This window comes from Erinaceus europaeus, chromosome 4 (genome assembly GCF_950295315.1).
Source record: "Erinaceus europaeus chromosome 4, mEriEur2.1, whole genome shotgun sequence".
Taxonomy (NCBI): domain Eukaryota; kingdom Metazoa; phylum Chordata; class Mammalia; order Eulipotyphla; family Erinaceidae; genus Erinaceus; species Erinaceus europaeus.
The window spans coordinates 153,277,594-153,285,642 of NC_080165.1; the positions used below are offsets into that span (position 1 = coordinate 153,277,594).

At 49.1% G+C, this 8,049-nt stretch overlaps 1 non-coding gene across 1 annotated transcript; it reads right to left on the minus strand.

Annotated features, from left to right (window-relative positions):
* Nucleotides 1-4,570: 4,570 nt before the first annotated feature.
* On the minus strand, nucleotides 4,571-4,701 carry LOC132538525 (small nucleolar RNA SNORA17). The gene has a single exon (XR_009549878.1). It is a non-coding gene; the product is annotated as a small nucleolar RNA SNORA17 (small nucleolar RNA).
* Between the last annotated feature and the right edge of the window lie 3,348 nt (nucleotides 4,702-8,049).

Genomic DNA, 8,049 nt, shown 5'->3' on the forward strand with positions numbered 1-8,049 from the left:
CGGGGTTTGAAAGGAGAAACAGAAGTTTCCCAAGTGGCCCCTCCTTCCTCTGGCTGCCACCCGTCTCAGGAAACAAATCTCCAAAGGCCTGAGCGAGGAGAGGAAGAATGAACGACACCAGGAACTGGCTCCTCCTCTCTCTCGAGGAAGGGTAAACTTCTTAGGAAGTAGTTCCCATCAATTATGAAACCCATGTATCATTATCTGCTTCATTAGCTGAGCTCACATTCTGTGGTCATGAGTAGGACCATTCCAGGCTGCCCCAGTTTCAGGACCCCTGTCCCTCAGGTGAAGCACAGAGTATTGCTGGGAAGTTGTGCAGATGCAGTCACATCTGCCATGTTGTCCCCTCGGGTTATTGCTAGTTCCTGTGAGAGTTGGGACATTCTCGGAGCGCCTGTTCCGCCATGTTGTGCCCTCAGGACATTGTCTATTTCCCCACGATATTTGGAGTGCTTTGGTCACTCTTCCCCCTTCCCATTCTCACGGAGTTATTATACTACCCTGGAGTGCTCTGGTCACTCCTCCCCTTCCCATTCTCACAGAGTTATTATCCTACCCTGGAGTGCTCTGGTTACTCCTCCCCTTCCCATTCTCACAGAGATATTATCCTACCCTGGAGTGCTCTGGTCACTCCTCCCCTTGCCATTCTCACAGAGATATTACCCTACCCTGGAGTGCTCTGGTCACTCCTCCCCCTTCCCATTCTCACAGAGTTATTACCCTACCCTGGAGTGCTCTGGTTACTCCTCCCCTTCCCATTCTCGCAGAGTTATTACCCTACCCTGGAGTGCTCTGGTCACTCCTCCCCCTTCCCATTCTCACAGAGTTATCACCCTACCCTGGAGTGCTCTGGTCACTCCTCCCCTTCCCATTCTCACAGAGTTATTATCCTACCCTGGAGTGCTCTGGTTACTCCTCCCCTTCCCAATCTCACAGAGATATTATCCTACCCTGGAGTGCTCTGGTTACTCCTCCCCTTCCCATTCTCACAGAGATATTATCCTACCCTGGAGTGCTCTGGTCACTCCTCCCCTTCCCATTCTCACAGAGTTATTACCCTACCCTGGAGTGCTCTGGTTACTCCTCCCCTTCCCATTCTCGCAGAGTTATTACCCTACCCTGGAGTGCTCTGGTCACTCCTCCCCTTCCCATTCTCACAGAGTTATTACCCTACCCTGGAGTGCTCTGGTCACTCCTCCCCTTCCCATTCTCACAGAGTTATTATCCTACCCTGGAGTGCTCTGGTCACTCCTCCCCTTCCCATTCTCACAGAGTTATTATCCTACCCTGGAGTGCTCTGGTCACTCCTCCCCTTCCCATTCTCACAGAGTTATTACCCTACCCTGGAGTGCTCTGGTCACTCCTCCCCTTCCCATTCTCACAGAGTTATTATCCTACCCTGGAGTGCTCTGGTCACTCCTCCCCTTCCCATTCTCACAGAGTTATTATCCTACCCTGGAGTGCTCTGGTCACTCCTCCCCTTCCCATTCTCACAGAGTTATTACCCTACCCTGGAGTGCTCTGGTTACTCCTCCCCTTCCCATTCTCACAGAGTTATTACCCTACCCTGGAGTGCTCTGGTCACTCCTCCCCTTCCCATTCTCACAGAGTTATTATCCTACCCTGGAGTGCTCTGGTCACTCCTCCCCTTCCCATTCTCACAGAATTATTATCCTACCCTGGAGTGCTCTGGTTACTCCCCCCCCCTTCCCATTCTCGTGAGAGCTACTCCTATAAAAACCCTTCTTCGCCCCTCGCTCTCTTGCCCGGCCTTTCTCTTAGGTGATTAGATGCAGGGAAGGTTGCTGCGCTAGAAGGCCATTTTTGCTACCTCCACAGGGCCCAAACTGCTTCTCTCTCACCCAACTCTGAGGTTCCAGCGCAAATAAAGGATTGAGTTCCCTTTCTGCTCCAAACCTCCTTTTTCTGCATCCCGCCACCACCCCTGTAAGCGACAGAATATGTTGTCCAACTGCCCTTCGGAGGTAGGGACCTCTCTACTGTTGTCGATCCATGTTGAGGGCAAGGTCCTGTGGGGCCCCTACTCTAAATTGTTTAAAGACCTAGACAAACCTTACTGCTTCTTTCTTCCTTTCCCTCTTTCTTTCTTCCTTCCTTCCTTTGTTTTGGTATTTTACTCTTAATTTTTCTTTTTTTAAAAAAACTAGACAAAAGCTACTGTTTTCTTTTTCCAAAATGATAACCCTGCAAAATGAAATTAGTAGATCTGAATGTTAAGGAAAATAAGCAACTCAGTACCCAACTTTGCAGTGAATTCCACGTGCTTTGTTTCTGGGTGGGTCCCTGAGGGTTACGAAGTCTGCTCCCTGTAGCGCTCCCGCCTACCTATGTGACGGTCTGACCGTTCCACACACATGGAGTAGGGTGGCCAGGTGCACTTGGCAGCAGAACATGCTACCTGGGGGAGGCCAGGTGAGGGGCTTTTCACTAGCAGGGAGGCAGAGGTAAGGGGCTTCTCATTCTCTCCCTCTCTATCTCTTTCTCAATGTCTGTCTCTATCAAAAAAAAGAAAGAAAGAAAAAAAAAAGCCCACTGGTTTTTCATTCTGCGTTTTCACTGCAGCCTTGTCCCTTGCTGCCAAGATCTCAAGCTTAGCCTATGTAGTCTCTACGCAGGTTTTGAATAGACAGTTTGAGTTCTGAGGTTGATCTTTACCCAAAATGGTTGGCTATATATACACTTAGAGAAAGAGATCAAGCAGTTTAATCTTTCTGTCAATTTAATCAGGAGTAAATTAAAGATACTCAGTAAGATTCCATTTTCCAGTTGTGTCCATGTAAATAAGAATTTGGTGGTAGCAGTGAATACTTACTCTTTCATTGTGCGATTTTGTCCTTGCCCAGTGATAACCTTGGTGGCAATTTAAGAAAAGTCTGTGAAGTGGGTATGTTTATGAGACTGAAAAGTCCACCAGACCGTGAACCCCATGACAACAAAGGCCATACCTCAGATTCCTACTGCCTAGCCCAACATCCCCGAGTAAAAGAGAAAATGACAGCAGGGGGCCAGGTCGTGGTGTAGGCAGCTGAGCGCACATGCTGCCATGCCAAGGCCCAAGGCCCCAGCTTTGAGCCCCTGCCCCACCTGCGGGGCGGATGAACTACAGGAGTGGTAAAGCAGGGCTGCAGATGTCACTCTTGATCTCTGTCTGTCTCTCTGCCTCCTCATTTCCCTCTCAATTTCTTTCTGGCTCTATCCATAATCAAATAACCAGTCTGATAAAAAGAAAATACGTGGGAGTTGGGCGGGGGCGCAGCGGGTTAAACGCAGGTGGCCCAAAGCACAAGGACCGGCGTAAGGATCCCTGTTCGAGCCCCCGGCTCCCCACCTGCAGGGGAGTCGCTTCACAGGTGGTGAAGCAGGTCTGCAGGTGTCTGTCTTTCTCTCCCCCTCTCTGTCTTCCCCTCCTCTCTCCATTTCTCTCTGTCCTATCCAACAACAATGACATCAATAACAATAATAACTACAACAATAAAAACAACAAGGGCAACAAAATAAAATAAATAAATGCTTTGAAAAATATTTAAAAAAAGAAAATAAGTTAGGATCATGAGAAAATCTACGTCGCTGCTGTGACCCAGACACATGATATAGCCCAAAAAACCTGAAAATTCTCTGCTGCCTTTTCAGACACAACTAGGATTCTACGAAGCTGCTAGCATCTGAATTCCATCCTTGGCATTTTTTTTTTCTTTTCAACCCATCAACCAGAACTACAGCAAGAATAATATTCTCAATAGGTATTTTAGACTCTAAAATTCTCCCCAGCTTCTCATAAGCCTCCTCCCCCAGAGACCTTTACATGATGCAGACACCACGCCCAGCCCAGGTGTCACTTTGTCCTCTCCTCCCTGTCCTTGTTTATGAAGTCCCGCGTAGAAGTGAGATCTTTTGGTATTTTCCCTTTTCCTTTTGTCTTATGTCACTTAACATGATGCCTTCAAGTTCCATCCACGACAAGGCAAAGGAGATGACTTCATTCTTAACATCTGTATAGTATTCTATTGTGTATATAAACTATGATGTTTTTAGTCATTCATCCATGCTAAGACACCTGGGTTGCTTTCAAGATTTGTTGATTACAAATCCTGTGACTGTGAATAAAGGTGTACACATTTCTCTTTTTTAATTATCTTTATTTATTTATGGGACAGAGACTGTCAGAAACCAAACGTGAAGGGAATGATAGAGAGGGAGAGAGACAGAGAGACCCCTGCAGCCCTTCTTCACCACCTGTGAAGCTTCCCCCCTGCAGTTAGGGACCAGGGTCTTGAACCTTTGTCCTTAGGCATTGTAATATGTGCACTCAACCAGGTGTGCCACCACCGGGCCCCCACACATCTCTTTTGGTAGGTGTTTTCATTTCCTTTGGTCAAATCCCCAGGAGAGGTCCGTTTCTAGTGTTTTGAGAAATCTCCAAATTGTTTTCTTTTTTCTTTTTTTCTTTTTTTTATTGGGCAGGCAGGAACTAAGGAAGAAAGCTTTTTTACACGACAGGATTCAGGTCGCCAATAAACACGCAGTAACAGGTGGGGGCGCTGTGTTGAGTGTCAGACTATCAATCCCCCAGTGGCTCACAGGTCAGAGCACTGGACATAGACAAACCTCTCTACTCTCTGCCACCTAATGACACACATGTGACACAGTAGTCACATCTGTAACGCCTCTAGGGGCAGGGTCAAATTGTTTTCTATGAGGGTTGGGCCAGTGGACACTCCCACTAGCAGTGCAGAAATGCCCTTTCCCACATCCTCTCCAAGAGGAGGTTACTGTCCTTTCTAAGGTAAGGCGCTGCCACAGGTGTAATGTGGGATCTCACTGTTTGTCTTTGCTTTCTCTGATGATCAGAGACCCCGAGCACCGCACACATGTCTGCTGGGCGGTAGCAAGGCCTTGGGAGCCCGGGCCTGCTCCAGGGAGCTGTTCCCTGCTCTGCTTTCTGTGGAGCAGGTGTGGCTGCTCAGGCAGGAAGGGTTTTTCCTGGGAGGCTGTTTGGCTCAGATAAGAACTGCGGGACTCTAAGGGAGGCTGGTCAGCCTACTCTGCCACTTGACAGGCGGTGAAGCGGGTCTGCAGGTGTCTGTCTTTCTCTCCCCCTCTCTGCCTTCCCCTCCTCTCTCTATATCTCTCTGTCCTATCCAACAACAACATCAATAACAAAAACAATAATAATGACAACAATAAAACAGCAAGGGCAACAAAAGGGAATAAATATATTTTTTTTAAAAAGCCAGCTATGGTAGGTTCTGGCTAGTGCCACTGAGGTGGTGTGTGTGTTAAGAAGTACGGTGGATAGTGAGACACTGCCCTAGGTTAGAACCTTCACAGTTCTACCAGGCGAACTTTAGAACCACAGATAAATGCCATTACCATGAATAGTCTCCTTCATCCCCTGCACCCACTGGAGACTAACGTACCCATCCAGGTATTAAATCACCGCTTTCTTTTGCTTGCGTACAGTCTGGAAGGCATTGAAACACCTAAAGAGAAAAGGAAAGGAGGGAGCGGGCTGGTATGCCCCTGGTTGTTTATTTCCTGAGCTGTTACTTTCCTTTAGGTCACCTGGCAACAAACAGTGTGTATCTATTTTTAATGACTCCCAGAGGATAAGATCCTTCCTGGCACCTTAGAGCAACGCCGAGCAGATTTCTTTGCAAAGGAATGCTTTCTGTGTTGCAGGAATCCCTGTGCAGCTCGTGGAGTTTACTTAAATTTAGTGCACCTGCGCATGCACTCAACCGGGGGAGACATTAGCGTGAAAGGGGGGGCTTCATGAGCAGTGAAACAGGGCTGCTGGTGTCTTTCTGTCTCTCTCTCCCTCTCTGTCTTCCCCTCCTCTCTCAGCTTCTCTCTGTCTCTATCCAATAATGAAGTAGAAATGAGAAACAACTCAGGGCCCACGGAAGGCATCTGTAAGGGTCCCGTGGCCTGTTAGTGCGACCTGGCCCGGGAAGGAAGGGCAGGCAGCTCTGAGAAGAGCTGGTCAGGGAGCGCTTCAAAACGCACCCACAACTCCCCTGAAGCTGGAGCCACAGGGCTCGGTCTGACACAGAAAGAGGACAGGCGCTGGTTTTCAGCCAAGACGGCTGAGGCTGCTGCGTGGTCATGAGTACTGGGCACCACGTCCAAGGACTCGGGCCAGCAGTGGCCCAGGCAGATGAGGCTGCTTGAGGTGTGGCCTGGAGGTCGCCAGCTGGCTGAGAGTGAGTGCGGTGTCTACATGGCGGCGACAGTCTGAACCGGCCACCTTGGGGAGAGCTGTCCCGCTTGGAGGCAGGATCCCTCCTGTTTTGCTAAGCACATGGTCTGAAAAGGATTATTCATTCATTCATTCATTCATTTATTTTGCCTCCAGGGTTATCGCTGGGGCTCGGTGCCTGCACTACGTATCCACTGCTCCTGGAGGCCATTTTCCCCATTTTGTTGCCCTTGTTGTTGCTCTTGTTGTAGTTGTTATTATTGTTGTCATAGCTGTTGTTGTTGGATAGGACAGAGAGAAATGGAGAGAGGAGGGGAAGACAGAGAGGGGGAGAGAAAGACAGACACCTGCAGACCTGCTTCATCACCTGGGAAGCGACTCCCCTGCAGGTGGGGAGCCGGGGCTCCAACTGGGATCCCTTGCACCATGTGCGCTTAACCCCGGACGCTACTGCCCGCTCCCCCTGAAAAGGATTTAATAAAACATTCTATATGAAAAGAACAAGCACATTTACTGCAGTCTGTTTAGAATGCTTCTTTTTGCCACTAGTATTATCTTTGGGGCTTGGTGTCTGTATGATAACTCTAGTCCTCCTTTTTCCTTTTTAATAGAGACAGAAATAGAGAGGGAGAGGAAGAGGAAGAGGAAGAGGGGGAGGGAGAAGGGGGGAGAGGAAGAGAGAGAAGGAGAGGGGGAGAGAGGGGGAGGGAGAAGGGGAGGGAGAGGAAGAGAGAGAAGGAGAGGGGGAGAGAGGGAGAGAGAGAAGGGGGAGAGGAAGAGAGAGAAGGAGAGGGGGAGAGAGGGGGAGGGAGAAGGGGAGGGAGAGGAAGAGAGAGAAGGAGAGGGGGAGAGAGGGGGAGGGAGAAGGGGAGGGAGAGGAAGAGAGAGAAGGAGAGGGGGAGAGAGGGGAGAGAGAGAAGGGGAGGGAGAGGAAGAGAGAGAAGGAGAGGGGGAGAGAGGGAGAGAGAGAAGGGGGAGAGGAAGAGAGAGAAGGAGAGGGGGAGAGAGGGAGAGAGAGAAGGGGAGGGAGAGGAAGAGAGAGAAGGAGAGGGGGAGAGAGGGGAGAGAGAGAAGGGGAGGGAGAGGAAGAGAGAGAAGGAGAGGGGGAGAGAGGGGGAGGGAGAAGGGGAGGTAGAGGAAGAGAGGAGGGAAGGAGAGGAACACAATTTAGTGAGTTTAAGCTCTATGTCGTGTCTTACATGCTCCCATCTCTAAAGGATCATTAGACCAGGAAAACCCTTTCGGGTAAAGTGACTTGCCTGCTAGAATCTGCACATTCTTGGAAGACAGTCCCCACCCCACTTCACTGTTCTGGAAGAGTCTGGGAGGGCGCATGCTAGTTCTTCTGAGAGGCCCGTAGAAGCCGGTAGTGCAGCCATGAGGACCTGGCCTTTTCCTCTTGGGAACATCTGTGCTTATTGCTTCAGTGTCCCGCTGAGGCTCTCCACTTTCTCTGGGACCAAGCTTAGCCTGTAAGAGGATTCTAAGAATACCTCCTGTTTGTCTAAGTTATCCAACTTGTTTGCATAGAGAAGCTCCTAGCAGTCTCATATGGTTTTGTGTCTCGGCATCATCAGCTGTAATTTCACCGTTGTCATTTCTGATTTATTTTTTTTATCATAGATTTCTCCTTTTTTCTTGGTGAGTGTAGCCAGTGGTTTATCTATCTGATTTATCCCTTTGAGGAGCCAGCTCTTGGTCTGATTGATCTTTGGAATTTTAATTTTTGGTTTTGATGTCACTGATTTCTAGTCTAATTTCCATGATTTCTCTCCTGCTGACTGCTGGGTTCCTTTACTGTTTCTTTCCAGTTCCTTCACTTGTGT